The sequence below is a fragment of the Scyliorhinus torazame genome, chromosome 5 (assembly GCF_047496885.1).
Source record: "Scyliorhinus torazame isolate Kashiwa2021f chromosome 5, sScyTor2.1, whole genome shotgun sequence".
Taxonomy (NCBI): domain Eukaryota; kingdom Metazoa; phylum Chordata; class Chondrichthyes; order Carcharhiniformes; family Scyliorhinidae; genus Scyliorhinus; species Scyliorhinus torazame.
In genome coordinates this window covers 99,979,723-99,997,904 of record NC_092711.1, presented here as the reverse complement: position 1 = coordinate 99,997,904, position 18,182 = coordinate 99,979,723, and the positions used below count along the sequence as shown (strand labels likewise).

Sequence of the window (18,182 nt, the reverse complement as noted above, 5' to 3'; positions counted from 1 at the left end):
TTCGAGATAAAGATCTATCGAAACAAATAGACAAACATTAATTCGAAGAAAAGCGAGTTACACCCAGAAAAAGCCAAAATGACGGATAATATGAGACAGAAAAAGGGAACAAAACTGAAAAACACAACCAGGGGTGGAATCTGATTGGACAGACTTAGCTGTGTTTCGTCCTCAACTAACAGAGGCTGGTCCACAGCTGACGTAAAAGTTGCGAGACGGGCCAATCGTAGCACGGAGGAACGCCCCTCAACTTCCCAACAAGTGAAGCCGGCCACTGATCAGAGTTTACTCTGTGATATGAGACAAGAAGCAGCAACGTATTTGAAACACTGTCGCTGTTTACTGTCCAATCAGGAACCATGTGCTCCCCGTGTGCTTTACTGATAATAATGGTCTTGCTGCCCGGTGAGTCTGAGCTCAAATCCTCAGTGTGTGTTTCATGCGTTATATTTACTCACAGATTTCTGACACATTCTATATCTTGTTACAGGAACCAGTGGCCAAGATTCAGTTTCCCAGGAGCCGCCTGAATTAACGGTTCAGGAAGAACAAACAGCAATATTGAACTGCAGTTACGAAACTCAATACTCCTCGCTAACTCTCTTCTGGTACATCCAGTATCCCGGGAAAGCTCCGAGATATTTACTGAAAATGTTCAGCAAGGAACAGGGCGATAAGTCACCAGAGTTTTCTGACCGATTTTCTGCTGATTTGGACAAAGACAAGAAAACCGTTCCATTAAATATCACCGGCGTCCATGTCTCTGACTCCGCCGTGTATCTCTGTGCACTGAGCCCCACACTGTTACAGAGGCACAGTCAACCCGTACAAAAACCGGCAAGGCACTCTCACCTCCTCTTCACTGAATCGGATCTGTCAGTAGGATTGTGAACTGCTAATATTAATAAAGCAATATTATAACTGAAAGCGTGCCCGAATGATCTCTTTCTGTGGTGCTGAATGTTTGTTTTTCCGATTTACTGGCCTCCGAACAGCTCTGTAAATGGGAGGCTCTGGTTCTGTTATCAGAACAACATGAACTGTTACCAATCCGTGCCCCATCTCAAATATTAACCCCGATAAAGAACCAACATTTGATTTAATGCTCGTTGTATTATTAGTCTGCAGCACAGAGAACGTAGTTGTTCAGTCGCTGAGTTTCTTCAAGAAGGGTTCCAAAGATCTGCGGATATTAAGGCAAAGAAGATAGTTGTGGATAGTGCAGGAGGGTGGATGTGAGGTAGATCAGCCATGATCTAACTGAATGACAGACCAGGCCCGAGTGAAGGAGCCAATGGTCCACTCCGGCTCCTATTTCTTATTGTCTGAAGCTATTCCGTTCAATTCATTGTTCTGAGAACAGTTTCATCTGATGCCATGCTCTTTGTTCTGATGAAATGTAGGACACAGGAGCTCAGGGCTGATTGGGTGTCGCCTTTAGACTCTGTCAGTAATGAACCAATCAGTAGCGAGGTGGGATATGATTCAACATCTTGTCAAGTCTTATCTGAAACAATTCAGCTTTAACTCACTCTGTTTAAATCCACCACCAGCTCTGTGAACATGTCGACTGTTACCTTTTACACATCCCTCGCCGCTGCAGTCCTCTTAACTGGTAAGTTCCGAAGTTGCACAATTTTCACTTTGCTCGTGATATCGACATAGAAATCGTCATTTAAATGTATCTCCCCTCCGTTTGCAATCTATTTCCTTAACTTGAAACAATCGTGATAATGAAAAAACAATGTCTCTATTTCTAAATGTTTTCAGGGGTTAGAGGTGAAGACTCGGTCTCTCAGGAGCCGCTTGCAGTGACACAATATGAAGGAGACTCAGTGACCATTAATTACAGCTATTCGACCACAGCTGCTTCATATTATTTACAGCTGTACCGTCAGGACCTGAATAAAGCTCCCACATTACTGATCTACGTTCATAACTATGGAGCTATTTCCAGAACAGTGGGCGTGGAGTCTCGATTTTCTGCATCAATAAACACTTCGAAAAGTGAGGGGAATTTCACCATCCGGGAGCTGCGGCTGTCTGACAGCGCGGTGTATTACTGTGGACTGAGAGACACAGTGACAGCAACCAGAGGGAGCCTCGTACAAAAACACTGCCGCAATGTGACAAAAAGAATAGCGGACTGAGGCGGAAAAGCTGGACTTTATGAACCGATTAGCAGATTTTTCTGATTTGAAATAAATCCAAATGATTGACAAGCAAGGGATAATAATCATCTTTATTGTCACAAGCAGACTTACATTAACACTGCAATGAAGTTACGTTGAAAATCCCCTAGTCGTCACACTCTGGCGCCTGTTCCGGCAGCACTGGGGAGGTTTCCTCTGCTCCATTTTACATCGAATACATTCTGAGCATTACGTTATGATATGTTTAGAGCATTTATTCCAGTTTCCAAATCAAATATATTGCGACAAAAGTGCTGAGCGGATATTTGATATTGTGTTACAGTCTTTAAAGGAGTGACACACACCGCATAAATGCAGTAGCGGGCATATAACACTGAGGGGTGCTCAGGACAAAAGTACAAAAACTTTGTTTGTGCATAAAGCCTGGTCCGGTGCGTTCAGGTTCGCCAGGGCGCTCCTGGCGCTTTCTGGTGTTCTTTTCCATTTGGATTTTGTATTTAGTTGGCTTTGTTACCATTAGTCCAGGTGCCTGGAACACCAAATCTGACCTTAAGGATAATTTACTTATTTACCATGAGTCATCAACTTCTAATCATGTCCGGAAAATAACTTCTGTACTTTTTCTGTATTGAGGATTGGTTGTTTGGTAGCACAGACGTGAGCATTGCCGAAAATAATTGTCGAAGCTTTTCATCCTGAACTCATCAGGACAATGATAACAGCAATGCCAGGGGGAACAACATAATGTATTTTTTCAGCCATATTTAGCATTCTCAGTTTTAATATATGTCAGTGACATTAACATTCAGTGGTGTTTAGTCGGGTTATTATGATTATTAAGATTTTCCTCATCCGATGGGCATTGGTTTGCTCTACAGACTGATATTACAAACCTAAAATTACTTGTCCTTCAGCGATTTCCTGAACAGCGGTCTGGGATATAAATAGTGCCGACCACATGCAGAGTTTGTTTCCTCAATGGTTGCGACGAGTTCTCAGATATCCTCATATCAGCATCAACTCATTCTGCTCTCAGTAAATACAATAATTGGACTGAATCTGTCTTCGATGTGAACGATTTTAGATGGTGTTTATGTGGACTGTGTTCAGGGCCTGTGCTCACAGGAAACCATTCACGTTCAGTGTCTGAGCCGCTGTGAAAACAAGCTCTCACCAGACAGCAGCTGTGACCCAGAAACTTGCGGCAGTTTTTGTTTGAAACTTTCCCTCGTTGCCATCACTGTGAGACTCTGTGCACAGTAATAGACCGCGGTGTCAGACAGCCGCAGCTCCGAGATGGTCAATCGGTACAGCTTGTCTGACTGCTGAACTGCAGCACGGTAGCCTTGTGGATAGCACAATTGCTTCACAGCTCCAGGGTCCCAGGTTCGATTCCGGCTTGGGTCACTGTCTGTGCGGAGTCTGTACATCCTCCTCGTGTGTGCGTGGGTTTCCTCCGGGTGCTCCGGTTTCCTCCCACAGTCCAAAGATGTGCAGGTTAGGTGGATTGGCCATGATAAATTGCCCTTAGTGTCCAAAATTGTCCTTAGTGTTGAGTGAGGTTACTGGGTTATGGGGATAGGGTGGCGGTGTTGACCTTGGGTAGGGTGCTCTTTCCAAGAGCCGGTGCAGACTCGATGGGCTGAATGGCCTCCTTCTGCACTGTAAATTCTATGATGATCTATGAAAACCGGGCCTGAGCGAAATCCGCCTTCAATTCAGCACCGCCGCCCGTGTCCTTCCGGACCACAAACTTAGACTGTCTGCCTGGGCACTGACGGTACCAGAATAAGTATAAAGCATCGTCCGTATAGGTACAGGTTCGAGTGACATCTTCTCTTTCTGTCTGTGTGAGTGAGGATTCCCGCTGAGTAACACAATCTCCATCGCTCAGACCTGCAACACACGGTTATAGAAAGCGGAAAACATTGCTTAAAAATTCAACTGAACTGAACTGAGGGTGAAAATTCCGTCGGTGTAACATAAAAATAGATAGAATTTAGAGCACGAGAAAGCTCATTCGGCCTAATTGCTTCATGTCAGTGTTTACAATCCCAGGAGAATCCTCCATCTCTCCTCATATAATTCTATCAGCAAATCCCTCCGCCCCTTTCTCCCTTATCTGTTTATCTAGTTTCCCTTGAAACGTGTCTTTACTCCGCTCCTCAGCTCTTCCTTGTGTTAATTTGAGCCACATTCTACCGATTCTCTTTCTCAACTGGTTATTCCTGATTTCCCAGTTAGAGAATTAGGTGGTGCTTAGATTTCTGGCAGCGAGATTTGGAACCTGTGGAATTATCCTCTCCACACTCCGATCAGATCATTGTAAAGGCATCAAGGTTGCCGTTCCGTTAGTACAGAAAAGAACCAGAACATTTACATTCCTTTCTGATAGATATCATCATCCAATTCCGGTACCGTCACTCTAACTCGCGTATGCTTTGTGTTTTGCCAACATAAACTCCTGGAAGGAAGAGGCTAGGGGATAGACTCATCTTTTCTAAGGCAGATTGGATACTTGATTAACACAAGGGTACTGCTTTCCAAATTTATTCCGATGGAAATTAACGTTTTTTAACGTTCTAAACGTCTTACTAACAATGAATGTTACCCAGATCAAAGCGAGAACGGGGATCCGCATCGCCTCTGGTCCTGGATTCCGGGGACTAATTCTGTCTCAGAAACCTGCAGAATATACAACCAGATAAAGCTGAGAGCATTGGCTGAGGCTGCTCTGATGTCACTTCCTATGGAACGAATGATCGGAAGAGCTCGGTTCGCTGGATCTGATTGGTCTGATGTCACCTATTTAACCACATATGTTTATTAGAGGGAACTGAGGAGGTTGCAGTGCATTCTGCTGATCAGAGCGAGACCAGAAAACACAGACAGCTTGATCCCTAATTGATCTGAGAGGCATTTTTACCTTCGGTTCACCTGAAAGAAACAGCCTTGAAGAAAGGAAATACAAGTGCTGAATGTGATGAAGGTGTTCCGAGGATTTCAATCACGAAAACGACTGAAGTTGAGGCGGGGATGAAAGAAAGTGTGTTCTCAGATTTGTTTTGTATTCGTGTCGTATCAAACAGAGGTGAAAAAATACAATGACAATCAACAGGAGAAATTTTCAATTTAACAAATGTTAAAAAGTCAGTTTGTCAAATAGGCCTTAAACATTTCCACTCAATTTCTCATTATTGAGTGAATCCAATCTGACATCTAACACCTCTGTTCAGAGCTGCTGGGATCTGTCTCGTGGCTACATTCTCCAGTCCCTGGCAAAGCCTCCTTCAAAATGTGATGTGGAAACCGGTGCGTGTGAGACTGAGTCTAAATCACTAACGGCTGGCAGAAATAAAGAGAAAACAGGGTTAACACAGAACACATTGCCTGCACGAAGGAGATTTTGTAGTTTGTAAACTTCCAGGTTAAGAGAGCAGCAGTTGTGATGAATGAATACAAAACAACATCTCACATGTTTGCAGAGGGCTGTCAGCGGATTTGAATCTGAAATTGTATCTGTGACGAGTTGGGTACGTGTTGAGTAACACCTGGTATCTTTGCCGATTCGTTCATTCCTGACAGTCATCAGTTTTCACCCAATTAGGTCATGGGGTCTTTGTTCCAGTATTGATCCAATCAACTGAGAGCTCCTTTCTGCTCCAATTCATGACATCAGGGCGGGCAGCAGTGAATCGAACAGGGAACAGGAATTAAATACAGTCCCTTCAACAGTTTCACTCTGTGAGATGGGTGAAGTGAAGGGAAATAGCTCTTAATGTGCTACTAACAATGCGGTGGCTCCCATTAACCGAACTGCTCACTGGCCATTAGAGCTACTACAGCTAGTATAAAGGCCCATCGAGAGGACAAGTGAGCTCTGAAGGCTTTCAGTTCCGCCAATTCCAGCTATTATATGGAATAAATGGCGTCGGCTTGGCAGGTTTGAGCAGAATAGGATTAAGGATCAAGCTGTCTGCGTTTTCTCGGCATGCGCTGATCAGCAGAATGCACGGCAACTGCCTCAGTTTTCGTTGACAAACATGTTTAAATAGGTGATATCAAACCCAGCAAACCCTGCTCTTCCGATCATTCGTTTCATAGGTTGTGACGTCAGAGCAGCCTCAGCAATGCTCTGAGCTTGATGTTGTTGGATGTTCTGCGGGTTTCTGAGACAAAATTGTCCCTGGAATCCAGGACCAGCAGCAATGCGGATCCCCGTTCTCGCTGTGATCTGGGTGACATTCAATGTTGGAAAGACGTTTAAAACATTTTTAAAATGTTAATATCTAGCAGGAATAAATTTGGAAAGCAGGACACCCGTGTTAACAAGCATCAGACCAGCCTTAGAGCACACATGAATCTTTGTCCTCGTCTCTTTTTTACAGGGGTTTATATTCGCAAAACACAATGCAAACGCTAGTTAGAGTGACGATACCGGAATTAGATTATATCTAGCAGAATGTATATGCTGTGGTTCTTTCTGTACTGACGTGAAGTCAACCTTGATGTCTTTACATTAATGCGATGGACGTGTAGAGAGGCTAATTCCACATGTGGAACGTTCCAAATCTCCGAGCCAGAAATCTGCCTAACATGCATATCTTTGGACTCAAGTAGAAATATAAAATCCAGTCGAACTGAACTGCTGACCTAACCAACGACGGAACTGGGCCCTGGAAAGCAATGTCTGCAATAGCACAATCGGATTAAACCGACAGAAGCAAATGCAATAATGCAATGTCCAGCAATATCACAGACTCAAAGCTGATCAAACTATCAGCTGCCATCGCAGTTGATGGAGTGGAAATATCAACGACTGAGTCACCAGACGTCTGTGCCCATTCTGCGCCTTTTTATTGCTCAAGTGACTGAGGAAACAAAAACATGTGGGCAGGAAAGACCCAGAATCACAAATATTTAGGGAACGGAATGAGGCCTATTTGAAAGTGCGACACCTGGCGGCTTTCACACACGCATTTTTCACGTTGCCTTCCATTTTCAATTAATGGTAATATCCCTTTGACAAGTTCCTGTGTATCTTCGCCCTTTTTCATTTTGATGCGGTATTCCTGATAGTAAAAAATCACAATGGAAGAAATAAAATGTGTCTTTCACTATACATTTTCGCCTGAAATTGAAGTGATTTTGTCATTGAATCTTCTACCAATTAAAGTCATTACATGCGATCCCCTCCAGCACAAGAGCAAAATTCTGAGGAGATAAATTGATTCTCCATTCTACCTTTTTTATCACAAGCAAAAGAATCCAAGATTGCCTTGTCAGTTTTCATAAACTGCCATTCATTCCTGGTACTCTTCTGATATATAATATCCGCGCTATCTCCAACTTGTTAACATTCTTTATACTTTGTCTTTCACTGGATTTGGACAGAGAGGTCCAGCAATAATTACTCCAGAATTAGGGTCACATTTCGATACAAACAACAACAGTGACAAAACCTGTGTCAGAATGGCTCCAATTTATAGAATAAATCATAGAATTCCTACAGTGCAGAAGGAGGCCATTCGGCCATCGAGTCTGCTCCAACCCTCTGAAAGAATACTCCACCAAGGCCAATTCCCCGCCCTATTCCTATAAACCTTTAACCTAACCTACAGATCTCTGGACATTGCGGGACAATTTAGCGTGGCCAATCCACCTAACCTGCACACCCGAGGGCAGAACGGTAGCATAAGTGGCTAGCACTGTGGCTTCACAGCGCCAGGGTCCCAAGTTCGATTCCCCGCTGGGTCAGTGTCTGTGCTGAGTCTGTACGTTCTCCCGTATCTGTGTAGGTTTTCTCTGGGTGCTCCGGTTTCTTGCCACAGTCCAAAGGCGTGCAGGTTAGGTGGATTGGCCATGATAAATTGTCTTTAGTGTCCAAAACGGTTAGGAGGGGTTATTGGGTTACGGGGATAGGGTGGAAGCAAGGGCATACGTGGGTCGGTGCAGACCTGATGGGCCGAATGGGTCGGTGCAGACGTGATGGGCCGAATGGCCTCCTACTTTATGTTCTATGTTCTATATTTGGACTATGGGAGGAAACTGGAGCATCTGGAGGAAACCTACGCAAACACGGGGAGAAAGTGAAAACTCCACAAGTCACCCAAGGCCGGCATGGAACCTGAGTCTGGCGCTGTGAGGCAGCAGTGCTAACCACTGTGGTCGCTGTGCCAAAATTTAGCTTTCTGGCAAACGCTCATGTTTGCGGATAAAATACTCTCCCAATCCACTCAATGACCTCATCCTAAAATGGATTACTTAGGACCCGCCAGTAGAGGGCCCCAATATCAGGCATGGGCCTGATTATGTCACGTGACAGCACTGACGCAGCTAATGGGGATGGTATCCGGAGTGATGTCACAATGGGCCTGGCCCTCTGCAGTGTGTGGGTGGAACAATGACCTGATAGAGCCCGGGTTCCCTCTCGGCTTCTCAATCTCGAACTCATTTCATTCCCATTCACTAAGAGAGATTTATTTAGACATGTTTCTGTTAATATTGGCGGCGCTCTTGCATAGAAAGTACTGGGTTCTGGACTGGATTCTCCGGTCCCCAGCCGCGTGTTTCTCGGATGGACAACTCACTCTCAGATTCCCGCAAATTGTGATTAACTTTTGATATTTTATACTTTCGCAGGCGGACTGTGCGCAGATCCAGTAACTCAGTCACCGCTGACAATATCCGCATCAGAAGGGGGTTCAGTGCAGTTAGATTGCGAATATACAGACCCGACTATGTACCACATGCTCTGGTATCAGCAAAAACCGGCACAGCCGCCGAGATTGACCATCATCAACTTATTGGCGATGAAGAAAGAGGAGATCTCAGGACAATATCTGGCGGCTGCCAACAAGTGTAAAAAGAATGGTCATCTCAATATAAACGCGCTCAGTGTGGAGGACGGGGCGGTCTATTACTGTGCATTGAGCACAGTGTCACAAAGCAGCTACAACCGCGTACAAAAACCTCAGAGAGTATTTTCAATTCCACTAATTTTGCGTTCCTGCCCTTGTCCCGGGGGATGGTTTGATCTCGATTCAGAAAAACACTCAAGTCCATGTATCCACCAATTACATTGCTGTCTCAGTCCTTGTATAGGTCAATAGTGGAGCCGTTTGCGATTCGTGAGATTAATCCGCATTTCGCCATGCACAGTAAGTTTAAACTTGGAATATCCACTTCAGAGCAGAAGTAATGCAAGTTCTCAGATGTGGGGATAATAAAATCTTCCAAGACCATTAACTTAGATCGACCTAAGGCCGCTGAATCTGAGCCCCTTGTAGTCTTCAGTAGAACATCGACTTTCCGATCGAAAATACATCAAATCCATGTTGACACTTCCTGTTTTCTGTTATGGAGTCGCCCAGATAACGGACGTGTATCAGCTAGGGGGTGAGCGACCGCGGAGGCCATGTATTTGTTCGGTCCTTCCAGATCTTTTCATCACTGCCTCAGGGGACCAATATTACCAGCGTTCTCTTTCTATCGCTGGCAATCAGAGGATTGGCCGTCACTATTAAAATGCATAGAGTTGTGATCTTGTACTGAGAACAAGTAAGTTGCGCCCACTGCGGCATGGACTTACCGCTACCATTGGAGCATCCTTCGAGACGCTGTGCTGGGACAAGCTCAACGATGCTGTGTCTCCATCGATAACAAATACCGACCCAGGAGATTGTGATACTTCTTCACGGACCTGCGAACAGACGAATTTTGAGCAGGAGTTGTTTATCCATCCTCTCGAGCCTCCTCCATCGTTCAATAAGTTCGTGGCTCATGTGATTATGACCTCAGATTCACATTTCACCTACCCCGGATAAACTTTAAATCCCCTTTTATTCGAGAATCCAAGCACATCTGCCTTGAAATATTCAACGAACCCCCCTCAGCGGTCTCTGCGGAAGAGTTCCATAGATTAATGAAGCTCGGTCAGAAAAAAAAACCAAAGATCTACATATGGAGTCTTGCTCCATTTCACGTGATCATTATAAATGACTGTGGCCTTTCTGACCGTCCTCTCGCATCCACCTTGAGAGTTGAATATCACCCCCCCCCCACCCCCCACCCCCACACACAACCTACCTCCCCCCCCCCCCCTCTCGGTGTTGGTTTGTTTCTGGGATCCACTGTATTTCTGCTATAATGGACTGCCGGCAGAGACATGTATAGGGATATTTATAGTGGTGTACTAGTATTTATCTGTATGTGTGTCATATTGATAACACTTCTACATTTGCTGCTACGCAGATTCTCTCCAATCAGACGGACCTTGCAAGATGCCCGAAAGCTGACTGTATATCAGGATCGTCCGGATAGATTGTATTGATGTGTGGCGTTAATCTAATATCCTCTTCAACCCTCATGTCACGTCCAACTGTTCCACTGGGTCTTGGTGGCTCCAGCCTGATAGAAACGAACAGAAAACAATAACAATTTCAAAATTCAGAATCAGCCTCACATCGACCAATATAACGGTCACCCACAGCATCCTCAGTATTATTTATTGAACAATAATATCTGGTTACACAGTGAGGGGAGAATGGGGGTTTGCAGTGAAGGAAATACTGAGTAGCGAGATCGTAACGAGGAGATGGACGAGGCGGTTCCCCGCGATAGTTCCTGAATCAGTTGCTCTTCAGGGCAGGCAATTATCTGTCAGAGCAGCAAACCAGATTCAGGTCCCACTGCACTGCAGATCCAACCAAAGACTAGAATCAACCAGCGGTAGCAATGTCTAGAATAACACAATGATGTTAGAACGAGAACAACAAACGGAAACTGTGACCGGGGACAGCGCAGACTCAAAGCTGAAAAAAGTGTGCGGCGGTTATCAGCTGCAGTCGCAAGTGATGGAGCGGAAATAGCGACATTTGAACATCCAGCAGCCGGTGACCATCCTGCACCCGCTCACTGCTCAACTCACTGAGAACAATATCGTGTCAGGGGGAGGGGGGATTCAACTGACGCTACCTGCACCTGTTTGTAAGAGGTATTTATCTTGCCCTTTTCGTCCTGCATTTAAATCCCGCGCTAGTTGGCGTCCTCACGTTCTGACAATACCTTTTGAAATGTTCTATTGATTCGTCTTCTCTCAACAATTTTGGCGCCAGTTTCCAAATGGTAACAACTCACAGAGCAATTAATACCGTTCACCTACACACGGCGCGGTGGCCCAGGGGAAAGGCGTTGGTCTCGTAAACCAAAAATCGCGGGTTCGAATCCCGTCCGTGCCTCAGTGTCGCTGTAGGCTCCCCTCCGCTCCTTGTGCTGAGCTAATCAAAGGCTTTGTTTCATGCTTTCCCACAGCAGGCAGTATCATCCACCTGCCCCTATCCTCTTTATAAAACTTTGAACCTTCAGCTGATGGATATATTTTCGGACAATCTCGAAAAAATAATTCTGAGCGCATCAGGTTTTGTACCCCTTTATACCTTCTTCGTTATAATCAAAATAAACAAAACCAGTGAGTTCAGCCCTGCTATTATTCTGATTTATAACCACCGCAAGTCTTGGAAATCTTCGACTTCGTCGGCCCAGGGCTTAAACAGAGAACTTCAGTGATGATTTGCACAGATTAAGCATCGTTTTCTGATTACCATTAGTAACAAAGACAGTGTCTAAACAGCTGCAATTTCGATTTCTGGATAGCTTTCGGGTCCTGGTATGTGTTGCAGTAAACTTTGAATCCACGCAATAGCTGAACTCGAACACAGAGTAAACCGAATCCACCAGCAGATGGGGCCACATTCAAGCAGGGGCGTCACAAACTCACCGGAATATATCGGCGAAGCCTGGAGGATGGGAGGTGAGTGAGGTCACAATAGAGGCCCCCCCCCCCCCCCCCGCCCGCCCGCCCCCCCCCCCCCCCCCCCGCACTGCACGGAGCGGAATAGAGCCCCGGTTCACTCTCTCCATCACAAACCCTGACTCAGGCCAGTCCAGTTCATTGAGAGAGATTTAATCAGACATGTCTCTGGTAATACTGGCGGCGCTATGGCACAGTAAGTAGTTACTGTTAATTAAACCAGATTAGCATATTAATACACATGGGCTGGAGTATAATTAACAATCGATAATGTATAATATGGTGCCTGCATCAGAGGTTCCAAAAAATGTCGTAGATGCAAGCACATTTGTATCATCTCTGTCTGAGGGCAACTCTGATAAACTGAGGGCACGGTGGCTCAATGGTTAGCACTGCTGCCTCATTGCGCTGAGGACCCGAGTTCGACCCTGGCCCCGGGACACTGTGCGTGCGGGGCTTGCACATTCTCAACCCCAGAATTCAAAGATGTACAGGCTAGGTGGCTTGGCCACTTTAAAAAGTACCCCTTAATTGAGGAAAACAAAGAAATTTGGTTCTCTCAATTTATAAAGGAAAATACATCTGTTCATTTCCTTCCTTTACTTTCGCAGATGGGCTATGCGCGGATTCAGTAACCCAGTTGCCGGTGACAATAACAGTGTCAGAATGGGAATTGGTGAAGTTAGATTGACAATATAAAGACCCCAACATGTACCAAATGCAATGGTATCAGGAGAAACCGGCACAGCCACCGAGATGGATCATCACCAACACCTTACCAATGAAGAAAGGTGAAGTTTCAGGACGATATCTGGCGGCTGCTGACAAATCGAAACAGAACGGTTAGCTCAGTATAAGCGCTCTCGGTGTGGAGGACAGGGAGGTCAATTACTGCGAGGTGTGGCACAGAGTTAGAGAAAATCTAAAGTGCCATAAACCTCATTCGCGAATGAGGTGATCCTGTGCTCACGCAAGCAGTAGGATCTATTTACCGAACATTTTTCTGTCCTGTAGATCAACCGAGGAAGAGTTTGGGCAATCTTGAGAGCCAATATACCGCGAATTTCATATTAACTTTAAAACCGCAATATCTACCTAGCAGCAGAGGGAAGCACTCAAATGAGGAGTTAAGATAGACGAAACGGGCAGCACGGTGACGCAGTGGTAGCACTGCAGACTCACTGCGCCGAGGTCACTGTCCGTGTGGAGTTTGCATGGATTTGCGTGGTTTTCTCCCCCACAACCCAAAGATGTGCATGGTAGGTGGATTGGCAAAGATGTGCATGGTAGGTGGATTGGCCACGCTAAATTACCCCTTAATTGGAAAAAAAATAATTGGGTACTCTAAATTTATAAAAAGAAAATAGAAGAAAATCATGGTTTGCTCTTCCAGATTCGTCCAACGTTACCCGTTCCTGTAACGAAATGCACAATGGATCATTATCTGCTGTGGTACTTAATGTAGAGGGCACTTAATGGGCGGCACGGTGGCATAGTGGTTTGCATTGCTGCCTCACAGCTCCAGGGACCCGGATTCGATTCCCGGCTTGGGTCACTGTCTGTGCGGAGTCTGCACGTTCTCCCCGTGTCTGCGTGGGTTTCCTCCGGGCGCTCCGGTTTCCTCCCACAAGTCCCGAAAGACGTGTTTGTTAGGTGATTTGGACATTTTGAATTCTCGCTCTGTGTACCCGGACAGGCGCCGGAGTGTGGCGACATTGGGCTTTTCACAGTAACTTCATTGCAGTGTTAGTGTAAGCCTACTTGTGACACTAATAAAGATTATTATTTTTACAATGTACGTTTAATGTACAATAACCGCCACAGAGACTCGCCAAGCAACACGAGAATTAATATCAGTCCGAGACATGGGAAGCACATGGTGCCGGGTTTAGACTTTAATAAAAATCAAGTTGTCGATCGAATATACCTGAAGTTTCCGTTCACACGACCTGTCTTATGTTGGATTCTCACGCAGATCAGGACAGAATTCGCCCAATTGAAGGGCGCTAAGGGGCAATTTAGCATGGTCAATCCAGATTTCCTACACATCTTTGAACTGTGGGAGGAAATCGCTTCTCGGCCTTTTGTGTAAGATGAGTGTGAGGCCAGGTGTAATGCCTGGATCTGGTATGTCTCTCCTCTGGGGGCCATGAATTGGATTCAATTTGAATTGTTTTCGGAGCAGGCAAGGAGCTGCATTAGTGGGTTTCCCCTGTCCACACTCTGAGCTTCAGTTTTGTAACTCTGATAAAGTCATTAAAAAAAATTGAGCAGCCGGAGGAAACCCTCGCAGACACGGGGAGAAAGTGCAAACTGCAACAGATCAGGAACAGTGAACCCGGGTCCCTGGCTGTGAGGCAGCAGTGCTAACCACTGTACCGCTCCTGTGCCACCGCGCCGCCCCTGCTTGCAGGGACAATAGAGGTATAGATGATAAAAGCAGGGAGATCATGTTGGAATTGTACAAAACTGTCGTGAGACCACAGCTTTTTAAAAATCATTTCAGCTGGATTACTGTGTGCAGTTCTGGTCACCACATTATAGGAAGGATGTGATGGCACTGGAGGGGGTGCAGAGGAGATTCACCAGGATGTTGCCTGGGATGGAACATTTATGTTATGAAGAGAGGTTGGAGAGGCTTGGGTGTACAAGATTATGAGGGACATGGGCAGGGTGGAGAGGGGCCGCTGTTCCCCTTAGTTGAAGCTGTCAGTTACGAAGGGACACAAGTTCAAGGTGAGGAGCAGGAGGTTATGGGGGATTTGAGGAAAATCGTATTTACCCAGAGGATGGTGACGGTCTGGAATACACTACCTGGGAGGGTGGTAGAGGCAGTCTGCTTCACATCCTTTAAATAGTACCTAGATGAGCACATGTGTAGAGGGTGCCATCTCTGCTACTCCACTACTGGGCCGATATCTGGGGTTTGAGTATCTGTGTGTGTCTCTCTCCAGCTGGCACTGAAACTTCAGAGGCCAGGGGATGCCGCACTGGGACACCTCCACGGAAGAGAGCACTGAATCAAGCCTGCCGTTTATCCCTAACCGGAAGCCTGAGGCTTATATCACACAGATATCCAGACCCCCACCAATGCCCAGGTGATTCTCTCTCTTGCCGGTGGTGCAACACCCACCCGGTTCCTACTTCGCTGAAGTAGCTTTCCCAAGAGAGAGAATAGGACACTGCTGTTTATTACCTAACCAGCAGCCTGTCCTGAGTGAATCGTTCAAGATGACCCTAGATTCTCGAACCCGGAATTAAGGTGAGGAATATCTTAACAATGACTTGGTCAGAGATCGCTGGTGAGAGATTGAAGAATTTAAACGACTCCAATTATCAGCAAATCAAGGTTTATTGCAAAACCCAGGTCAAAATCATCAGACAGAAGAAATTATAATAAAATCTTAAACTCTAACACAAACTAAGTCTATTCAGAAAGTACTATAACGGACACAACGTAAAATCTTATTGTTACACAGTTTTAGCAATGACACAGAACACAAATCAAGTCCCCTTCCCCAAAGCCTCAACCACTATCAAGGTGAAGGGAGTTTCGCAAGCTGCTGCAGGGTACTTACAGTCACAGGCTGCAGGAGGTCAAGTCAAAGGTGGAGAGGTCAAGCCAAGAGACCCTCAATCGAAACACAGCCCCTTTTATATCCGTTTTACCTGGCCTTTTCCTGTGTTCGGCCAGCCCCTTTTGCATTGAATTGCTAAGGTTTAAAGTTCCCGCTGGTCCCGCCCCCTTTGAGCCGGTCAGAGCTGTCGACTTCCGGGTTTTCCTCCCCCTTTGCGTTGTATCGGTCCAAGTTTAAAGTTCCCGCTGGTCCCGCCCCCTTTGAGCCGGTCAGAGCTGTTCGCTTCCGGGTTCTCCTCGCAGGTCCGCTCCTTCCAGCCAGGCAGACCTGCCGCGATTTGAATTTGGCGCCGACTCCGCCCCCTCCACCCAGTGAGTTCCTGCCGGTGGCTTCTGTCAGGATTGGAGTACCTCCCCCAGGTCCGCCTCCAACTTGGTTTTTTCTACCGTTTATCTTCAAGGGGCTTTTCCAGCGCAATATACTGAGCCCAGACAGTCTGCTTTTTGGGATAACAAGGTTAAGCTCTCTTGTGAAGATTTTCAAAGTCTTCCAGCTGCTCCGGAGATGGCTGCTATTCTCACCTTGCTATGTTGATGGGGTGTTAATTGGATTCTGCTCTGGTGGAGGCCAAGTCATTTACATCTGCATGGGGCTATGACCATCCCATTGTCCTGCTTGCAGGCAGGCCCCTTACAGCATTACCATGGCCCTTTGTCTGTGTTTTAATCTCATCTAGTTGTCTGGCTCCTTCTTCCTTGTAGCTCCTGGGGGGGTTTGTAAATACCTATGCCCCTACTCAGCTCAGCGGACCAAGCCTGCTGGGAAATTTGGTTATGTTCCCTTGGCTGAAAAGTGTCCAGTTTACAGTCTCTGGGTTTTATCCTTGGGCAGTCCAAAAAGGGCCGAATTGCCCGAAAACCTTACACATGGCACGTCTTAACATGCAAGGCTATGGGCGAAGTGCTGGCAAATGGGGTTAGGTAGGTCGGTCCGGTGTTTTTCGCGTGTTGGTGCAGACTCGGTGGCCGGAGGGCCTCGTCTGAACTGTGTGGTTTTGTGTATCGGCGATTCTGAGTGCTGTAACATTCCTGGCGCTATTATTAATTCCATGAGTTACACACTTCCAGGAATGCCGCAAACATATTTATGTCTAGATATTGGCTGCCCAATACTACTGGCCTTGCCTTTCACTGGAGTGTCGCTGGCAATCGGAGTCTCTGTTGCAATAAAGCACGATGTGATAATCTTCTGACCGCAAGTACCGTGAGCCGGCTGCGGCATTGGGATCGCCGCACCATGGAAGTGTCGGGTCTGCTGGTGTAGTAGGTCAGCTCAACAATACTCTGTCTCCCGCAGTAACAAACACTCACTCGGGAAAATGCAGTGCCTTTTCCTTGCCATATGAACATGCGACTCAGGAGCAGGGAGTTGGTCAATCGGCCGCTCGAGTTACTCCATAATTCAATGAGCTAAGGTGACCATGGCCTTCAACTCCACATTCCGTGTAACCCAAGGACGCTGGCAAGAGGTATGATCAGTAAGTTCGCAGATTCCGAGAAAGTCGTTAATGTGGTTAATAGTGAGGAGGAAAACCTTAGAATAGTGGCAAATGGACTCTGAAAAGTGTGAGGTGATGCATTTTGGGAGGACTAGAAAGGCAAGGAAATATACAATGAACGGTACGACGCTCGGAATTACAGTAACCAGAGGGACATGAACGTAGCAGGAGAGGAAAATAAGGTGGTTAGGAAAGGCTTATGAAATATTTGCGCTTATTTTCCGTTGAACATAAGAGCAGGGAGGTTATTATGCAGAAATGCTTGTTAGGCAATGGCTGGATCACTGTGTGCAGTTCTGGTCGCCACACTATAGCAATGATTTGATGCAGTAGAGAGGGTGCAGTGGAGAGTCACCAGGATGTTGCAAGGGCTGGAGTGTTTCAGCTATGAAGACAGGCTGACTAGCTTAGGGTTGTTTTCCTGAGAACAGAGAAGACTGAAGGGGGACCTGATTGAGGTTTATTAAATTTATCTAATCCACCTATTTTGCATATTTGTGGGTTGTGGGAGGAAACCGGAGCACCCGGAGGAAACTATCACAGACACGGGGCAAACGCCACAAGCTCGCTCAAGCCCAGAGTAGAATCCGGGTCCCTGGCGCTGTGAGGCAGCAGCACGAGCCAGTGTGCCACCCAAAAGAACCAAACTCTTTGAGCAGGCTTTTGATCATATGACCTAAATGCTCCTCTGAAACTCCTTTGGACATGTAATGATGTGAAAGGCTCAACATGAATTTAAATAGTTGCATTTGTTGTCGTTCAGTGAGACCTGATAGTTTACTGAGTGAACGAGTCTGTACACCAAGGTATGAACAAGAAACAGGAGTTAAGGAATCACAGATCGATTCGTCAATCTTGTTTCTGTTATGAAGCGAGCTGCAATCGTCAACTGGTATAACTGTGCAAGTGGACCTCACCTCTTGCTATTTTTGAGATGTTGCGTTACAATGTTCGTCACTCAGTGTGGAAACTGAACTGCCGATGAGGGCGCCCCCCTGCTGAGCAGCAGCTGGGACTGCCAGTGTGGGGTTTTTGTACGGACCCACCATATCTCTGCAGCAGTGTGGGCTCCATGGCACAGA

At 46.2% G+C, this 18,182-nt stretch overlaps 1 long non-coding RNA gene and 1 other non-coding gene across 2 annotated transcripts in view; one reads left to right on the top strand and one right to left on the bottom strand.

The window, feature by feature from the left end:
* Positions 1-18,182, bottom strand: part of LOC140419167 (uncharacterized) — a 415,920-nt gene that overhangs the window by 55,757 nt on the left and 341,981 nt on the right. The window lies entirely within an intron of this gene.
* trnat-cgu (transfer RNA threonine (anticodon CGU)) lies at positions 11,321-11,392 on the top strand. The gene has a single exon. It is a non-coding gene; the product is annotated as a tRNA-Thr (tRNA).